Source organism: Cnephaeus nilssonii (assembly GCF_951640355.1).
Source record: "Cnephaeus nilssonii genome assembly, chromosome: 4".
Lineage (NCBI taxonomy): Eukaryota > Metazoa > Chordata > Mammalia > Chiroptera > Vespertilionidae > Cnephaeus > Cnephaeus nilssonii.
Window position 1 is genome coordinate 65,970,462 of NC_137075.1, and position 20,886 is coordinate 65,991,347.

Genomic DNA, 20,886 nt, shown 5'->3' on the forward strand with positions numbered 1-20,886 from the left:
GAAGAAAGCAAGGAAAGAAAGAAATGGCAACCGTTCCTGAAGTATATGGAGTACAAAAGGGTAAGGCCCTTGTCCCCTCCTCACTGTCCCTTCCCCTCCGACAGCTGGCCGTATCCCTCCCGAATGTCCTCTGTATTTTCATACAAACCAGGTAATACACACATATGTAGTTTGGTTTGCCTTTCTACATTGGTGGAGATAGATAGGTAATATTTCATGTTATATATTAGAGATCGTTCTGGATCAGTTCGCCCAGCGCTGCCTCATTCATTTTAATGGCTTCACAGCATTTTATTGTATGACTGTCCCGTAATTGGCCTAACTAGTCTCCTGTGGAGGGACATTATTTTTTTTTCTTTTCAATGCTTTGCTCTCACAAAGAACGCTGCAATGATGTGATTTCATACCCGTGTGTGTATATCTCTTCTTTTTTAAAAGTGGAATTGCGGAGTCAGTTCTGATTTTAATGAATGTTGCCAAATCATCTTTCATCAGAGGTAACTTCATTCTTTTTAACCGGAGAATATTCAACGTCAACATTTAACCAACATAATCAGTTAAATGTGATAATGGAACTGTGGCTCACGATATGGGAGCCAAATGGCGCCTGCTGGTGGCTGGGGAAGGGCTTGACTCCTGCTGGGAGCTCAGCAGTAAGAGGGAGGTATCTTTGCTCTAGTTAATCCCAGAAGAAATCGCTACTGGTCCAGAGCATTATAGTTTACAGAGTTTATGTAGTTCATTTAACCCTATTGAACTTACGAGGAAGGCAGTATTACTTATTTTCATCCCATTCTATGGATGAGGAAACTGAGATTTGAATGAGTCCCACACTCAAGTGACTGGCAGGCCCAGACTCCAACTTTCAGCTGCTTTCCCCTTTCTCTCTGGGTAACTTCCTCTGTCTCCCCATTCCTTGCCACCTCCTCTACAACCCATTCCTCCCCAAACAATGCTTTCCTCGGAATCAACCCCAAAGCCCACTCCTCAGGCTCCACTGAACCCAGGAATATGCAATGAGAATTAGAGGTGGTTAGGATTTGCCTGGAACACATCCCCTGCGGCTGCCCCAGTAGGAAAATTTGTAGCTTCCTATTGCTCCACAGGCTCAAGAACGGAAGGTGGGACTGGACTCCTTCCTACAGGGCCCCTTGGCACCCAGGGCCAGAAAAGGAGTTACAAACTTAAGTTTGGAGAACAAATAATTGCGGGGGCAGTAGGGGGAGAGAGGCATAAATGAGTACATGTGTGGAAAAGCAAAAGACCCAATGTATAAAGGTGCTTTATCACCCAGACCCCATTTGATTTTGGTTTCTGGGAGGGTCTTGGAACCAATCCCCCACAGATAGATACCAAGGGACGACAGTACAGCAAAAATGAGGGGAGGTGGCTTCCAAGATCAGGTTACAGAAGGACTGAGTGCCTGCGGATGGCTCACTTGCCCTGAGGGAAGCCAGCTGCCATGTTGTGGCTGCTCTACCAAGGAGCCCACAAGTTGAGGAACTGACTCAAGAGCCAACGAGGACCAGAGGCTGCCAAGAGCCCTGTGAGTGAACTTGGAAGTGGATCCCCTCCCAGTCAAACTTGGAGATGTCTGCAGCCCCTGCCCACACCCAGATTGCAGCCTCCGGAGAGACCTTCAGCCAGAGGCACCCAGCCAAGCTGTACCTGGCTTCCTGGTCCACAGAAACGGGGGGATAATGATAAGTGCTTGTTAAGCCACTAAGTTTGAGGGTAACTTGTTACTCAGAAGTAGGAAGCTAAAACACATTCTGAATGTCTGGGCTGTGTTTAACTTTTCACTAATACAAAATTATTTCGTGAACCTCTTCCTGTCCAACAAGCCTTTTCTGAATGTAAAATCATTTCCTGAGGGTGACCCCAACAGGGAGATGACTGAAGCCAAGGTTCAAGCATGCAAGATATTTCATAAACATCTCCAAAGTTCTGTCCTCCAAGGATGGGGTGTGGCCAAGTCGGGTCACCAGGAGTGTCCAGGCCCTCGTTTTCACATACCCTTGGCCAGCATTTTTCTTAGTTTTCCTGATTATTAATGTCTCCAACAGCAATCAGGTAATTCTAGTAATTCCCTTGCCTACTTCCCAGGGTTATTGTCAGATTTGAAATCAAAATTATGTAAATGAAAAGTCCCGTAGAGGCTGTGCTGTGTTCTGTAAGGCTGGGAGAGGGTGTGCTTTTTCTTAGAATCACAGGCTTCTCAGTGCTCAGTTTATCCCAGTGCCTCCCTATCTCATAGGAGAGGAAGCAGGGGCTCAGAGATGAGCAGGGCTTACTCAGGGTCACACAGTAATTCATGGCAGGGCTTAGATAAGGTAACAAGGATCCTTTGCCCCCAGTGTAGAGCTCCTCCTGACCCGCACAGCCTCCCAGCTTGCAGCTTTGCCTCAACCAAATATCCAGGTGGAACTGCAGATCTCTCCTTCAACCTGAGAACTCAGAAAATCCCTACATTTTAAGAAAAGCTGGCCCCAAATCCTCCCTTCCTTTACTGACCTGGCCACCCAACAAACTAGCCTTGTCTCTACCAACCAGGCCAGTAAACCACCCCGTGTGGCTTTGCCTAGCTCACTTCTCCCACATCTCAGGGCAGGCTGGCCCCACTGCTCAGCCTCCTTTTCTCTCCAGGGCCCTTCTCTTAGGCCATGAACCCAAGCCCGTGCTGTTTCCATCTCCCTGTCACTGTGGCCAAGAAAACAGGAAGCATCTGAGTCACCCATTGTCCCCTGGGCCTTGGCTGTCTGGGCCCGAGTTTTGGAGTCAAAGAAGGACAAGGAAGGCAGAGGTTGGCCTCATAGAAGCCAGGACTTCTGTAGAGCCCACTCTTCTAACACTGTCTTCCAGCTTGTGGGACCCCAAATAGCCAATGGTCCAGGAACCTCCCAAATTCTTCTTGGGATAAAGGAAGAGCACTGTCTTGAGATTTGGAATTCTAGAATTGGCTCTGCTTCCCACTGGCTGTGGGCCTTGAGCTTGTCTGATGGTCCTCAAGGGTGGTTAAATATTAGAATTGCCTGGAGAGCTTTAAAAGATACTGACATCTGGGCTCTACCCCAAGTGATTCTGACTTAATTTTTAAAAGCTCCCAGGTGATTCCAAAGTACATCCAGGCTTGAGAACCACTGGGCTAGTCATCCCCAAGCCTCAGTCTCTTGCCTGTCAAATGGGGTTAATGATGCCTATTCTCCACAGCTGCTGAGAAACAACTGGGGCCCTGGGTTTATTCAGGCTCATTGAAAATGTAGCACTAGTGTAATAAGTCTTTATATGTCCACTTGTGGTAGGGCTGGGGTGGAAGTGAGATACCCTGAGGGCCTTTAGAACCAAGGCCAAGATGACAGAGGTAGACATTAACAGGATATTGATGAGCAAGTTGAGCAAGCATGTCTACTGCCCCCCTGTGGTCATCCTCTAAAGTGCCCAGCCCTGAGCAGAGTAAGTACAAGGTGAAAGCAGCAGGGGTACTCCAGACCCATGCCCCAAAGAGCTCTTGGTCTACTGGGGAGAGGGGCAGGAGTACAGCAGCTCACACTACAAGGCAGAAGGATAAAAGGGTGCCAGATTGGAGGGAGTAGGGAAGGCTTCTTGTAGGAAATGGCATTCATCCTGGGGGCTCCAACAAGACCTGGGAACCCTTAGAACAAAGCCATAAAGGCAGGAATGAAAGTTCAATCGAGACTTCCCAGGGTGTAAATTGTGAATGGAGGAGATGGGAGAGGCAGGAGGCCGAAGTGCAGGAGGCCAGCATTCCCTTCCAGCCCTTTCCTCTTGGGAACATATATATGAGGACATACTGGATGATGCCTTTTATGAAAAATTACAAACACATTTGTTTTATAGCATGGATCTGTTTTTGACATTTATTGTTTCAGCCAATGCTTGTTATGTTGTCTTGTTGCTGTATGCCTGGTTGTCTTTGATTGTAAAATAGACATTTGTTTGAAACATTACCTTCAGAAATTACTAGAGACTTAAAATGATGTTATCTTCCTTCAGTTAGGAGTTTAATTAGCTTCTGCCAGGCATCTGGGGTACTAGCAATTCAGGATCACCTTGGTCCAATTTCAAGGCTTGTGGCTTACCCAGATTATTCAAAGCCCGAGCATAGACCTTGCAGGAGCCAGTTTGCTTCTGGTTCACCTTTACTCTTAGAATGCAGCCCCTTGGATTTCCCAGTCCCGAGTGTGGGGCAATTTCCCAGTTCTGTGCCCTAAATTCTGTCCTTGACCCCCTCAAGGCTCTCAGAGGTTCTGCTCAGCTTCTCAGCTTCTTCACCCTGATTGGCCAACTCCACTGCAGAAGTGCCAATACTAGGCTTGCTGGCCAGGCAATTTCTTTGTATCTTGTTACTTTTTTGATGCTTTTAAGATTATTAAAATATTATGGCCAGTTTTTTAAAGTTGCCTTCAGTAGTAAGGTTGGTCTGAGTCATCTAAGACTGTCTTTACTGAAAGTAGAGGTCCTCTACAATTCGATTCTAACATGATAGTGTTCTTACTTAATGCTTTTTCCCCCTCACCCAAGGATATGCTTTTTAAAAATTTTTATTTTAGAGTGTGTGTGTGTGTGTGTGAGAGAGAGAGAGAGAGAAAGAGAGAGAGAGAGAGAGAAAGAGAGAGAGAGAGAGAGAGAGAGAGAGAGAGAGAGATTAATCTGTTCCTCCTGTACCTGCCCCAACCAGAGATGGAGCCTGAAAGCTGGGTATGTGACCTTACCAGGAATCGAACCCATGACCCTTGGGTACACAAGATGATGCTCCAACCAACTGAGCCACACTGGCCAGGGCTTAATTTTTTATCTTAAAACGATAACCCTTTTTCTTTTAAATTGAAAATATATAAAAAATAAGTATTTGTTTCTTTTTACAACACACACACAAAAGTTCAAAACAACAATACCAATATGAACAATAAAACCCCCCACATCCATCTAGATGTAATTTGTCCTGAGTCTGTGCAGTTCTGTGGGCTCTCACTCCAGCTTTTCCTCAGGGCAACACCTTTCCCCTCTAGGCTAACGCTTCCAGGGGAAGTAAAACTGGGGGTTCCCTTTCAGACTTCAAATTCAGCCCGAAAATCTTACTATTCTATTTATGTGCCACAAATTTTAACAATCTCCTTTGACAACTCTTTGAATAATGTTTGATCAGTTTATAAACTTAGTTAGTCAAATATCTTAAAATATTTATAACTTTATTTAATAGTTAGGTGTCCTGCCCTGGCCACTGTAGCTCAGTTGTTTGAAGTGTTGTCCTGTGCATTGAAAGGTCGGTTAGATTCCCAGTCAGGGCACATACCCAGGTTGTGAGTTCAATGCCCAGTGCGGGTGCATGTGGGAGGCAAACTGATTGATGTTTCACTCGCACATCGATGTTTCTCTTTCTCTCCCTCTCCTTTCCTCTCTCTCTCAAATCAATAAAAGCATGTCCTTGGATGAGGATTGAAAAATAGTGAAAATTAAAATATGGTGACTTTAAAGTTCTCTTATACGTTCTAATGTTGTGTATACTAGTAAGAGTTCAGTTTAAAATCCTCAGTTTAAATTATTTAATTATACACTTTCAATGATTAGTTAAAAAGTCATCACTCTAAAAGACCAAATTATCTTATACATTACAAGCATTATAAAGTACCAAATATGTAAAGATTGTCTCTTAATACAAAAATATCAGGGTCACACAATACAATATGCAGATGATGTATTATTATAGAACTAGTGGCCCAGTGCACAGATTTGTGCACATTGAAAGGAAATTAATTAGAAGAAATATTTTAATATTGCTATTCACCCTTTCTCTATATAGAAGTGTCAACCAAATTCACGACTGACAATGACAGATTGAAATACATGCGTGCGATTTGTGCCAGTGAGAGCTTTATATGTATTGCGCATGTGCGAGTCAACTTAGCCTTTTATAGATATAGAATAAACTTGCTTAATTAGACCTGCTTTCTGATTTAGCTAAACTTTTTCCAGCCCAGTGAAGCACCCCAACTTCTCTTTCAGGTAATTGTCAGCAACACAGCAGTAAATATCAACACAAAGCAGATTATTATTGTAGATCACGCAGGGAGAACAAAGGGTTAAATATTTAACTGCAGCAGTGTTTGACTATATTCTGTGCAGTGAGAAAACCTGAAGTCATTTTTAAGGTCCACCATTTCTTACTTCTTTGCTGTTGGGTCAAGTTTTTAAACTTTCTAAATCTCTTTTTTCTGGCTAATGAAAAGAAAATAGGATTCTACCAAGTCTCCTGTCTACCTACTCCAGGACTTTTGTGAGGATCAAATGAGATGAGGCACAGGAAAATGCTTCACAGACATTTGGTTAAAGTGTAAAATGTTTGCACCTGGCTATAAAGTTGTGTTCCTGGGCTGGAGAAACTCCAAGGAGGCTAGTTGCTAGGGAGAGGAATGCAGGCATTGCTACGTGATGTCATTACCTGGCACCCACAGCCACCGTTTCTGGGCTGGGCTGGGCTGTGGGCCACATTTTGTGCCATGGGGTCTTGGCAGCGTTGGCTGTAATTTGGTGGGCTGTTGCTCGGGGGTGGTGGCGGGGCCTGTGTCCCACTTTGGGGAAGCCAAGTGTTGCTTTGTGGGCGCCAGGTCTGCGGTGCTGTTTCTCTGTATATGGCTAGTGTGCGTCACGGCAGCTCCTGCATTGAGCGTCTGCCCCCTGGTGGTCAGTGCGCGTCATAGTGACTGGTTGGATGATTGGAGGGACACTTAGCATATTAGCCTTTTATATATATACTAGAGGCTCAGTGCACAACATTCGTGCACTCAGAGTGGGGGTGGGTCCCTCAGCCTGGCCTGCGCCCTCTAGCAGTCCAGGAGCCCTTGGGGGATGTCTGACTGACGGCTTAGGCCAGCTCCCCACTAAGCTAGCCAGTGGACATCCTTAGTGCTGTCATGGAGGTGGGAGAAGCTCTCGCCACCGCCGCTGTGCTTGCCAGCCTGTGAGCCCTGCTTCTGGCTGAGTGGCACTCCCCTTGTGGGAGCACACTGACCACCAGGGGGCAGCTCCTGCATTGATCGTCTGCCCCTGGTCGTCAGTGAGCGTCATAGTGACCGGTTGTTCTGCCGTTCAGTCGATTTGCATATTACCCTTTTATTATATAGGATGGAGATATATATATATATATATACACACACACACACATATATATACATATATATATACACATATATATGTATATATATGTGTGTGTGTGTGTGTGTGTGTGTGTGTGTATATATATATATATATATATATATATATATATATATATATATGTATTACACCTGAAACCTATATATGCTTTTACTAACCCATGTCACCCCAATAAATTCAATAAATAAATATAAAAATTTAGCCTGGCCAGTGTGGCTAAGTGGTTGAGCATTGACCTAGGAATCAGGACGTCATGATTAGATTTCCAGTCAGGGCACATGCTCAGATTGCAGGCTCGATCCCCAGTGTGAAGGGTGCAGGAGGCAGCCAATCAATGATTCTCTCTCATCATTGATGTTTCTATCTCTCTATCCTTCTCTAAAATCAATAAAATATATTTAAAATAAAAACACCCTGAAAAGTAAAATCAAGGTCAAGTAGCCCATTTCCTTGGTGCCAAATTTTCTACATACTTCCCAGTTCTTCTGGTGCAGCTCCCTCTCAGGCTGATAACCTGATTGGATTTTGAATCTTAAACTAGGTGTTAATAACCTCCCACTCCCTTAAAGATATCCACATCCTAATTCCTGTGAATGTGTTATTTTACATGGCAAAAGGGACTTTGCAGGTGTGATTGAGTTAAGGGTCTTGAAATGGGGAGATGAGCCTGTATTATCTAGGTGGCCCAATGTACTCACAGGGTCCTATGAGGGAGGGGGAGGCAGGAGAGTCACAGAGAGAGATGTGGTAGCAGAAGCAGAGGTTGGAGTGCTGGGATTGCTGACTGAAAGGGAGCCACGAGCCAAGAAATGAGAGCAGCTTTATTTAGAAGCTGGAGAAGGTAAGGAAATTGATTCCCCCCTGGAGCCACTAGCAGGAGTTCAGTCCTGCTCACACCTTGATTTTTGCCAAGTGAGGCCCATTTGGGACTTCTGTTCTCCAGGACTGTAAGATAACGAATTTGTGTTGTTTTAAGCCATTAAATCTGTGGTAATTTGTTACAGCAGCAGTAGGAAATTAATACACTATATAAATACAATTTTTTACTTAGCCCTAGGACTTCTGAATTCCATGTGATTCTAAGATGTGTAAATCTCCATTCCATTGAACTTTAAGGACTTTTGAATGACCACAACAATAAAATTAATGGAAGCTCCATGTTTTCTACACAGTGTGTTTGCCCAGCACACTGTACTGAAGACATGGAGCTATATTCCTCACAATTCCTCCTGTGTGGCTATGTAAGCACTTGCTGATGGGAATGTTTTGGTTCGTTTCTAATCAGGCAATGTTCACTTTCTACAGCTGACAGTCCTGTGTTCTTGGATGGTGGTGTCTGAAGCTACTGGGCTCCCTGATAATATTCTGGCAACTGAGGACAGTTGTAAAAGTCAGATTTGTAGGTTACTTATGAAACAGCTGCCCCATTCATTCTCCAAGCACTCCCAGAACATCAGGGAGAGGGACACAGCAGTGAATGAGAATGGTCTGCACCCTCAAAGCACTCACCTGTAGTGGGAGCCACAGATAATCATGATATGGTGCAGTAAGAGCAGGGACAGCAGAGAGGAGGAGGGTAGGGAGGAAGATGTGGTCAGGAACTTGAAATGCATAGGCCTTAAATTGCACTAATGACATTCGGTCAACCAACAGCACACAGACTGTTTGAAATCGGACCTGGCCAGGCTGGAAAATATGAATGAATGGTTGCCAGGCCTGAAGGCCCTTGGTGAGGAGGCAGGGAAGGAGACCTGGGCTGGTGCTGGCTGGTAGGCACCCTCGGGAACCTGGTCCTTCTGTCAGCCTGGGCTCAGGCAGGCTGGATTCCAGTCCCAGCCCTGTCTTGTGACTTCAATATCTTCATCTGAACAATGTCATTCATACTAGAACCTTTCTTTCCACAGGGCGGCAGGAGACGGAGAGCAGGGAGGATGGACTATGTTCAGGAGGTTGGACTGCTGATGTCAGAAGGTAAGCCGTGCTCCAGCCAGTGCATCCACTGGTGGTCTGAGCCCACTTACTTCCGAGGAAGTCCCCTGGGTGCTCCCCATTCCTTGAAGCCCAAATCTAGGCCTTAAATTGCACTAATGACATAACGGTCAACCAACCCAGTAAAGGTTATGTGAGAAACAGGGGCCAGGCTCCAGCCTAGATCAAATAAACTAGAATCCGAGTATATGTGTATGGAGAGGTAGTTCTGGGAATCTGAACCCTAGGGGAACCTGGAGCCCTGCTGGGATTGAGAACTGCTGGGTTATAGGCCCAGGACTCAAGGCTGGGTCCACATGGGCTGTTCCTGAACACCCCCCTTTCCTTAACAGGTGCACACCTCAGGCCTCGCATTCACTGTAATATCATTCTCTAAGTCCACCTTCCCATGTGCCTTTGGGATTTGTACACAGCATCTTCCCTCCTGTACACACAGTGTCCCCATACTCACTCACACTGACAGTGTTGGGTCACACACAGACATGTAGACATGGTTCCTGAGTAGGGCTGTGGATTTAGCAAATAAAAATACAGAAAGCCCAGTTAGATTCCATTTCAGATGAGCAATTTATACCTGTTTAGTATAAGTATGTTCCAAGGATTGCATGGGACATACTTATATGAAAACTAGAGGCCTGGTGCATGAGATTCGTGCACTGGGGGGGGGGTGTCCCTCAGCTCAGCCTGCGCCCTCTCGCTGTCCAGGACCCCTCGGGGGATGCCAAGGGGATTGGGCCTAAGCAGCAGTCAGACATCCCTTGTAGTCTGGGACCCCTCGCTCCTTACCACCTGCCTGCAGTGGAGGCAGGAGAGGCTCCCGCCACCCCTGCTGTGCTTGCCAGCCATGAGCCTGGCTTCTGGCTGAGTGGCGTTCCCCCTGTGGGAGCACACTGACCACCAGGGGGAAGCTCCTGCGTTGAGCGTCTTCCCCCTGGTGGTCAGTGCATGGTCATCCTGATGTTCGATTGATTTGTATATTACGCTTTTATTATATAGGATTATTATTTGTTGTTTATCTGAAATCCAATGAACTGGGCATCCTGTATTTCACCTGGTAACCTTACTTCTTAGTCCTGAGGCACCTTCCTGGGGAAGCCTTGAGGAGTAAAAGGAAATGAAGCCTGGAAGGTGCCCCCATTAAGAGGCTAGGCCTGAAGAGGGTGCCCTCCCTCCACAGGTTTCAGAGCCCATCTGCCAGGTGTTGGTGGTGGTGTACTGGAGATCGGTTAGGCCCATAAGGAAGACACTCATCCAGGTCAGAGACTCTTAACCTGTCAGACCTATCACCTTCCTTCTAATATAAAATATTGTGGATGCCCCGTTTATCATCCTGAAATAAAATTCACAGATATTACCACCAATCAAGAGACAGAATGAAAAAACAAATATACTACCTTAATGGTAATATAGGAGAAATAAAAAGAAAGCAGTTGAGAATAAAATACAATGTATTTCAGCTGTAAATGTTTAAGCATTGCTATACTAGGAAAACCTTGTAATTTTTCACTACCCCTGGCTTTTAGCTATAAATAGAAGCACTGAGCATGTGACTGGTGAAATGCAGGTGGATACAGGGGTGTTGTTCTTGTGAATCAAATACCTGACATGATTTTCTGAAAGAGGAATATTTCTTGATAAAATGCCAAACTAAACAAAGTACCTATCTTTCTTTGATTTACAGAGTGGTTGAATTCCAGTGTATGCTTTTAAAGTCATACAACAAAATACTTGTGTTTATATATAAAATAGTTAGGTTCTAGACTTAGAGATTTATAAACAAGTTTCTCACCAATATGGGACTTGGGACAATTTTCTTGCCTCCAATGATGCCCTATCCCCCATCATTGTGACAACTCACACACATACCCACAAACTATAAAACGTGTCCTGGGGCAGTATCTGCTCTCTGAGGATCAGCATTGAGAGGCCAGGCTGGAGTTTCTGGCTTCCTGCTTGGCCCCAATTCATAGACACCCTCTGAACTTGGCTAGCACCAGGAGTTTTTACTAAGGATGACAGCCTTGTAGATTGAGGTGGGAGGAGGGAGGCAAAGGATAAAGAATTGATTCAGCCTCTAGCCCAGTTGGCAGTGTGGCTCAGTGGTTGAGGGTCGACCTATGAACCAGGAGGTCATGGTTCAATTCCTTGTCACGGCACATACCTGGGTTACAGGCTCGACTCCCAGAGTGGAGCATGCAGGAGGCAGGCGATCAGTGATTGTCTCTCATCATTGATATTTCTATCTCTCTCCCTCTCCCCTCCCCTCTGAAATAAAGAAATATATATTTAAAAAAATAAAAAAATAATTGACTCAGCTTCTAGATTCGCTCCCTCCAGGGACTTTGGAGCAGGTGGGGGAAGTGACAGCCACATGACAAATTGTGGTGGACAGGGGGGTATAGGAAGGACTTGCTGACCCAGCTTTTGGGCATGCTGTCAGGTCTTCAGGGATGGCCCCAGCGACTAAGAGCTGCTTCACTATAGCATGTGTGAGATCTGTATGGCCATGTGTGATGTGGCATTTGTGTGCTAATGATGTACCTTTGTGGTAGGTTACACCCCTTTTCCAGGTGGCCCACAACCGCTGACTTACTGAGGCAGGTATATAAAGGCCTGGTCATCTCAGTCCCACTCAAGACACCCCTGAAAGGCACATGTGCTCCAGAGCTCCCATGGGGTTGGACCTGCACCACAGCTCAACGTCTCTCTCTCTGCCCACTCCGGCTTCTTTCCCTCCCTCCCACAGGTGTAGATCCCAAGGGCCTCCGTAATAAACACCCTGCACTCTAAACTCCATCTTAGAGTCTTCTCGGAGAACCCAACCTGTGACACATGGGCAGTGCTGGTGAATTGTGTGACCCAAGTGCTGGAAAGAGGGAATCATGACCGCTGGGAGCACTTGGGAGGGCCCTGTGTGAGTCAGCATTCTTCAGAGAAAAGGAAATGTATAGATTTATAGAAAAAGATTTATTATGAGGGATTGGCTCATGAAAGTAGGGAAACTGAGAGCTCCCATGATCTGTCATCTGCAAGCTGGAGGCCCAGGGAAGTCATTAATATAGTTCTAGTCCACACCTCAAGGCCTGAGAACTGGGGGAACCAATGGTGTCAGTCCCAGTTTGAGTCTGAAGGCCCAAGAACCAGGAGCTCTGATGTTCAAGGGTAGGGAAAGATGGATGTCCAGCTCAAACAGAACAAATTGGCCCTTCCTCTGCCTTTTTATCTGCTCAGACCGAGTAGATTGGATGAGGCCCACCCTTATTGGTAAGGGCAGTCTTCTTCACTCAGTCTCCTGATTCGAATGCTAATCTCTTTTGGACACTCCCTAATACACACACCCTGAAATAATGTTTTACCAGTTATCTGGGCACTCTTAAGCCTAATCAAGTTGACACAAAATTAATCATCACAGGCCCCCCCTAGAGATGTCTCCTGGGTCATTGTGAAGGACAGGGAGGTATTTCACAATCTGAGATTGGGAGGAGGAGAAGGTCATTGCAGCTGATCTTTATCATCATCATTACAAATGATGTGCCTTTGTGGTAGGTACTTTATTTACATATTTCACATGAGCACTGAGGCCGATGAGGGAAATGGTGAGATGTGGGCCACCTCTGAGGCTCTGATGGAAGAGAAGGCTGGATTGAGTGGGGAGCTGAAGCATGCGTGAGATCGGTACACACCATGTGTGATGTGGCATTTGTGTGCTCTATGTGTTGTGTACAGGGCTGTATTCATCTTCTATTGCTGTATAACAAATTATTACAAACTTAGCAGCTAAACTAACGTACATTGATTAGTTCTCAATTCTGTAGGTCAGAAGTCCAGTTAGAGATGTTTGGGTTCTCTGCTTAGAGTCTTCTTACAAGGTCAAAATCAAGTTGTGGCTGGGCTCTTCTCCGGAGGTGCCAGGGAAGAATACACTTCCAGGCTCAGTCAGGTTGTTGGCAGAATTCTGTTCCTTGTGGTTATAAGACTGAAGTCCCATTTCCTTGACAGCTGTCAGTTGGGGGTAGTCAGCAACTAGGAGCCACTCTCTGGCCTTATGTGTGGCCCCTCCATCTTCAAGGCCAGCAACCGTGCGTTGAATCCTTCTGGTGCTTCAAATCTTTGACTTTTCCTCCATCAGCTGGAGAAAACTCTGCTTTTAAAAGGACTCACATGATGAGACTAGACCCACCCAGATAATCTCCCTTTTGTCATATAATACAACATAACTGTGGGAATATCTCATCATATTCATAAGTACCACCCATCAAAGGGGTGGGGATTCTACAAGGTCAAGGGTCATTGGTTATCATGCTTAGAATTCTGCCTCCCACAAAAGCTGGATCTGAATACTTTTGGACTCTAGACCCTCCTCTGCAAAGTAGGGATAATTATATTCACACACGGATATTGTGAGGATTATATTTATTAGTTTAGAGGCCTAACAAGTATTTGTTGAGCACCTACTCTGTGCCAGGTGCAGTTCTGGGCTCTGGACACACAGCCTCAAACATGACAGGCACAGAAGACATGTGCATGAAGGGCCCTGTAACACATTGACATCCAGCCTGTGTTCGGGCAGTCATCATGGAGTCCCTGGCTTTAGAGTGACATTTAAGACCCTTATCCTGAGGCCATTTCATTCCCCTAGTCTCCATGCCTTTACCATCCCTCTGCCCTTTGCTGCATGGCACAGACAGCTTCCTGCACCTTCCCCCAGGCCCAGGACAGACATCTTCCAGCTGCTGAGAGGACATAGTTGCTTCTCTGAGCTCAGGAATGCAAAGTAATGGCAGCGGCAGCCTCTCTACCATTAGCTCCATTCAGGGATTCAGAGAATTAGTCCCCTAGGACATATCAAGAAATTAAGAAAAATATTTATTGACTGCCCACTATATGCTGGGTCTATTTCCTCCAGGCAGCTTTTCCTTACTGCCTGCACCAGGGCATGATCCTTCTGGGCATCCACAGTCTGACCTACCCCTATCTTGTAGCACTTTGTTCCCCTACCCCACCCCAACTGTGCCAGATCTGTATGCTGAAAACTAAAAAATGATGAAAGAAATCAAAGAAGACCTAAACAAATGGAGAGATATACTATGTCCATGGATTGGTGGACTCAAGGTTGGCAAGATGTCAAATTTTCCTAAACTGGTCTATTGATTAAATACAATTCCAATTAAAGTTCTGATGGGATATTTTCAGTAGAAATTACAAGCTTATTCTAAAATTTATAGAGAAAATCAAGAAAATTAGAAAAGCCAGAACAATTGAAATCACATTGAGTAAGCTTTGGGAACCTAAGACATAATTAGGAGAACTTGGCAGGGGATTGTTCAGGTGGCCTTGGCAGGTGGGGACCACAGTCTGTGAAATGGATGGGTTATACACAGATTTGAGCTTTCAGTAACACGATGTCACACGATGTCCTCTCTGGGGAGCAGGGGCTGCTGTTTCTCCCTGTTCATGGATCCTGTAAGATCCAGCTAAGCATATAGCCCATAGTGGACACTCCTGGTTACAGATAAAGGAGATACATGCACATGCATACTATGTGTGTATGCTGATCATTGCTTTTCCTTTGGCCTAGATAGTAGAGAGCTGGCCCAGCTGAATGGACCACTGAGTGTGTAGATTCTCAGTGACTGCTCAGAGTGAGAGGCTGCTGACTTCAGGGAGAAGGAATGCAGGCTGCCTGAAAGCACAGTGATGATGGATGGAAGGGAAAAGGCTGCATTCTTTCCTAGCAGAGAGCTGCCAGGCGTGAGCACGTACGTGTGTGTGTGTGTGTGTGTGTGTGTGTGTGTGTGTGTAACCCAGGAAATGACATTTCAGTGGCTGAGTTCCAAGTCAAATCCCAAGAAATTTTTAAATTAAAAGACACGGTCTTGCTTCCTGCTGTATCCCTGCTGGCTGGCTGGCTGGCTGGCTGGCTGGAGCTCAGGTACTGAGGCAGGGTGAACAGTGCCGCTGGTACATCAGCCAGGACTCCTGCCTGGAGTGTCCCTGTCAGGCGCCCTGCCCTTTGCCCAGAGGCCTCCCGATGCTCCTTCTGGTTTGTGGCTCTGTCATCCTCAAAGCAAAGCCTCCATCTTGAGGTCCAAGTTGACTGTTCATCAAGTCCCAGCAGTGGGGAGGGTCGAGGGGGATGGAAAGTATGCCTTTCCTCTTTATGGGCAGATGGAAGCCCTGCCTGTCACAGTGCTCATATCGGGAAGCCAGAGCTCAGTCACATGGTCCCACCTAGCTACAAGGCAGGCTGGGAAAGGTGCCCAGCCAAAACACAGGGGTTCTGTTAATTAAGAAGAGGAGGCTGGATATTAGAGAACAGTTAGCAGTTTTGTCCATAAAGCAAGAGATGTGGAGAGTGGATTGGAAAGCCTGCCTCCTGTGTGGAGGCAGGAAGACCAGGTGAGAGCCTATTAGAATAATCCAAGTTAGAAATGAAGATGGTCTGGACTGGGAAGGGTCAGCTGGGATGAGACAAGTGGAAGGATTCAAGAACTATTTAAGAGGTAGAACCAATATGATTTGGTATTAGTTAAATATTGAGGGGGAGGAGGAGGAGGAAACGGACAACTTCCAGGTATCTGGATTAAAAATTGGGCTCATTTATTCAGCAAACATTTATTGAATACATCCCACATGGCAGGTACCTTGTCTGAAGATGTGTGGCACTACATCTGTCCTCCAGGACTCAAGAAGAGAGCTGTTAGATGCATGGAAATCTGTTAGGACTGACAGTGGGTGGCCAGGGTTTCAGGGGAAGTAGAGTTCACCTTCAGGCTTGGGGGGCGTTTGGTAGGACTGAGCGCTCCTGGAGGAGGAACCTGACATTCCAGGTGAGTAAGCAGGAGGACCCAAGACTTAGAGGTGGCCTGTTATCAAGAAAAACTTTCTTGTGATGGCATTGATGGTCATGGTGTAGCAGAACAAGCACTGGCTTTGGAACCAGATGGACCTGAATTCAAATCCTGACTCTGAGCTCACCTGTTGCTGAAGGAATTGTAAATTAGGTCAATCTCTATTGCAGATTATTTGACATTATCTATCAAAACTACAAACACACATATTCCTTAACTCAACAATTCAACTTCTAGGAATTTATCCTACAGATATACTCACCCATATATGAAGCAACAAATATATAAGGCTATTCATTGCAGCATTACTTTGTTTTGAAATATGTTTTTTATTGACTTTTTTTTTAAAGAGAGAGGGAGTGGGAGAGAGAGAGAAACATCAATGAGAGAGAAACTTCATTGATGGGCTGCCTCCTGCACTCCCCCTACTGGGGATCAAGTTCAAAACCCAGGCATGTGCCCTGATTGGAATCGAACCAGTGACCTCTTGGTTCCTGGGTCAATCAGTACTCAACTGCTGAACCACACCAGCTGGGCTGCAGCATTACTTTTGTAATTGCAAAAGATTGGAAACAACCCAACAGTCCATCATTATAGGATTAGGTAAATAAACTGATATATTTATGCAATGGAATCCTATGTGAAACAGAATGAAATTACTCTCTATGTATTGATATGGAAAGATATCTAAGATACGTTGTAGGTGTTAAAGCAATATATTGATCAGTGACTGTAAAAATGGAGAGGGAAGGATATCTATATCTATCTAAATATGTATGTGTATATTTTTTAAATATTTGCTTGTATATGAATAGAATATTTTTGGAAGGACACATGAGGCCAGTTGCTTCCTGAACAGAGAACTTGGTGGCTGGGAGTCAGGATTGGGGTCAGACTTTTTACTGTATTATTTTCTACATTTGGAATTTCAAATTATGTGAATGTTTTACACACACACACACACACACACACACACACACACACACACACACATATATCCCAGTCTTGCCATTTTGTAGCTGTATGATTTTAGGCAAGTCACGTGGCTTCTCTGAGCCTTAGTTTCTTTTTCTGTAAAATGGTGATAACACCATTGGCCTTGTAAGGATGATCAAGGTTGCCTAGCACAAGGCAATGCCATACACATCCCTCTTATCTCTTCTTTCCTTCATCATCTAGCTGCCAAGCCTTACCTGGTTCACCTGCTTGCAGTTATGAGCTGCCCACCCCAGATTTGCTGATGTTGGGAGTCAAAGTCAGGGGCACTTGACAACTGTCCCCATGATTCCCAGCATCAGCCAAGATCGGAGATGATGAGGAGGAGAAGAGGAGAGCAGGCTTGGGGGCGCAGAGTGTCAGTCCTACAGAACTCAGTATCTGGGATGATGATGGATATTCAAGGGCCTTCAGACACTTCCACTTAAAAGGAATCATACTTTTTTTAATAATATAATATTTGCTAACAATTATTGAGCATGGACATGCACTATCTCACTTAAACCTCTCAGCAACCCTTCAAGGTTGACTTAATATCTCCAAAGTTATCCCATTAGGAAACGGCTTTCAACTCAGGTTTGTCTGACTAGAACCTGGGGCCCAGATTTACAGCAGATCCTCAAAAATCAGTAACTTTTGGGTTGGCAACTGTTTTCTATAAAGGGCCAGAAAGTAAATATTTTAGACTTTGAGGGCCACACATTGTCAGAACTGCTCAATCTGTGATTGTATTGTGAAAGTAGCCATTGACATCCCATAAATGAATGAGCGTGCCTGTGTTCCAATAAAACTTTATTTAGGGACACTGAAATTTGAATTTGATATAATTTTTATGTCATGAAATATTATTCATCTTATGATTCCCCCCACTATTAAAATACATAAAACTATTCTTAGCTCATAGTCTCTACAAATACCTCCCTAAGTCCTCTGATAACCAGAACAAGTACCACTGGCACCAGTGCCTTCTTCAGTCTGGGTTTTTGCCTCCCAGAGGCCAGTGGCCATGATACTAATACCTGTCCCTTTACTAATCCCTGCCCCTTTGTCGGGATGCTTGTCTCCAGAATAGAGAGTAAGGCGCATATGGCGCTGGCCTTATGAGAACCTCTTCCAAGACTCAGTGCTGAGAAGGCAACTCCAGACCCCTAGGCCTGGCTTTCAAGGCCTTTCATGATCTGTTCATGATCTGAGCCCTGTTCCCTAAGTCCAAGTCCTTTGAAGACCCAGCTCCTTCTTAAACTGGTCTTCTCAAGGGCCTGGCCCTGCCACGTCTGACATCTGTCTTGGGGCAGGAAGCAGGGGCAAAAGTTGGCCTCAAAGCTGCCCCTCTTCTGCCCTGTTCTCCACCAGTTCCAAGCCTGCCTTTGGGCCAGTGTGGGACAGGCCCAGCTCAGGTGGTCTCAGGGGGCTGCAGGCTCAGAGAGGGGTGGGGAGAAATATGGGGAGGGCTGTTGGGGGAGGCCATGGGTGTCACCTGGGGCCTTCCTTCCTCTGGGAAATAGGCGGTTGGGAGATTTTCTTTGAAAACCTACCTCATGGTGTGGAGGGCTCAGATGAGCAGGACTGCACTGCCTTCCCCTTGAGAGATAGCTACTCTTTTCTTCTCAGTTCTCTACTGTTAGCTGTCTCCTCTTCTCACCCTCTTTTCTTCTCTTCCCCTCTTGACCTCTGTCTGTTCCCTTCTCTCTGGCCCCTCCCAGCATGACCTGACTCTGCTGCCACTGGCCTTTGTTCAGACAGCTGCCTCCTCCTGGAAGTCCTGTCTCCCTTTCCTCTCTTTTCAGATACCACTTCCTCCTCTCCCTAGTGGGACAGGGTTTGGGGCTGGGAGTCTACCTTCCTGGTATATGGCGCTGGCCTTATGAGAACCTCTTCCAAGACAGAGTGTTGAGAAGGCAACTCCAGACCCCTAGGCCTGGCTTTCAGGCCTTTCATGATCTGTCTCAGGCTTTGTCCCTCCCACCCCCCACCCCATGCTGCCCTCACTGTCCTCGCTGCCCTCAGAGAACTCAGTCTTAAAGGGAGGAAATATTCAACCCAATGCCATCCAATAGAAATGTAATTGTGTAATTTAATTGTTTTAGTAGCCATATTAAAAAAGTAAAAAGAAACAGGTAGAACCAATTTTCATACCCATTATATCCAAAGTGTTATCATCTCGACATGTAATCCATATAAACATTATTAATGAGATTTTTATATTCTTTTTTTTTCTTCTACTTAGTCTTCGAGATCTTATGTGCATTTTACACTAACAGCACATCTCAACTCAGACTGGCCAGTTCAGGTTCACACGAGACAGGTGGCCTCCATATTGAACAGCTCAGGCCTAACCCAAACCCCCAACTGTTAGCCCTAAAAACTGCATAAGTAACTACGAAGCAAGTGTAATAGAAGGTCCTGTTGGAGAATAAACTTGTGGATTTTCTTTTCTTTTCTCTCAGTGAAGAGGTAAGTGGTGCCTTTGGAAGCTTTGTGTGCATCTCAGAGTTGTGGGTCCCCTAGGGGACAGCCAATTCTTATCCAGGAAGTGGGGTATGGGTAGCCCTTTGTGTGTGAAGGTAAAAAAGGAGAAGCTGGCCCGCCAGTGTGGCTCAGTGGTTGAGTGTTGACCTATGAACCAGGAGGTCACGGTTTGATTCCCGGTGAGGGCACATGCTCGGATTGCGGGCTCCATCTCCAGTAGCGGGTGTGCAGGAGGCAGCCGATTAATGATTCTCTCTCATCATTGATGTTTCTCTCTCTCTCTCCCTCTCCCTTCCTCTCTGAAATCAATTAAAATATATATTCAAAAAGAAAAAAGAAGCTGCGATGTGGGTTCCCAGAAGAGGACCAGGTGGCTGCACTGGGGTGGGGTTGGCATTGTTAGGGCAGCTCATTACCCAGGAGGAAGGGCAGTGGGCTCTTGTCAGTGCCAAGCTCTGGATCCCTGTGGAGTCCTGGCTGGGGCAGGCGCTTCCTCTTCTGAGTAGCAGGCAGTGTTTCTAGAAGAGGGCCGTGTCTGAGCTGGATCTCTTCCCTTCTCCTTTCAGTACCTCCCTCTGTTCTTTTCTTTCATGTCCCCTTCCTCTCCTTGCACCAGAATTAATGAGGTGGGTGCCCAGTGAAAAGGCAGTATCTGCCTGTTCCTTCTCTGAACGCCAAAGCTCTGTTGGCTCTAGAGGAGCATGCTGGGAGAAGAGACTGGCAGATGCTAGATTCGGTCCACCTGGAGGCCTGACCTCACCTGTGGGTGGCCCCTCCCCCATCTGTGCATTGTGATTGGGAAGGCAGCCCAGCCCACCTGTCTGTGGCTTCAAACACTAGCCCTTCCATTCAGAATCACTCTTAAAATGAATGTGAGTGTGTGAAGAAGGACTCCCAGACAGAGGGGGCTGTCTGGGGTGCAGGTTTGATTGCTGGGGTCTGTAGGACAGCTCTCGTATAAAGGGTCATTCATTCCTGACAGGTGTGTGCTGGGTGCTGGGCCTGGCCAGGGCCAACCAGAGCTTTCAGCAGGATTTAATCAGGGCTGAGGTGGCCCCTCCCTCCTGAAAGCTGGAGCTGTGCTCTGGCAGAGGTCACTATTTCATGCTGGAACCCTCTGTGGGTCACAGAAAGCCAGTTTGAACCAACTGACCCTAGAGCCAGAGGCCACCTGGGTGACCAGCTGGTGCAGCCTGCTCATGGTACAGGTGGGCAAAGGCCCCAGGTAGGAGGAAATGAATACCGAATCAGGGTCACTCTATGAGAATTAGCTTATTTATAAGTCCCTGACATGGAGCTTGTTATCCCTGTTTTATAGATGGGAAAATTGAGGTTCAGAAGCTTTATGAGCTTGGCAGAGACTCGTGGCTGGTAAGTGGCAGAGCAGGTATTTGAACCCCAGTATAGT

At 46.0% G+C, this 20,886-nt stretch overlaps 1 long non-coding RNA gene across 1 annotated transcript in view; it reads left to right on the top strand.

The window, feature by feature from the left end:
• LOC307097477 overlaps positions 1-20,886 on the top strand; it is an 81,810-nt gene continuing 60,924 nt past the window's right edge. Inside the window, exons 1-2 of the long non-coding RNA XR_013813355.1 lie at positions 1-60; positions 9,078-9,144. This is a non-coding gene — a long non-coding RNA (uncharacterized lncRNA). The remainder of the gene's footprint in view (positions 61-9,077; positions 9,145-20,886) is intronic.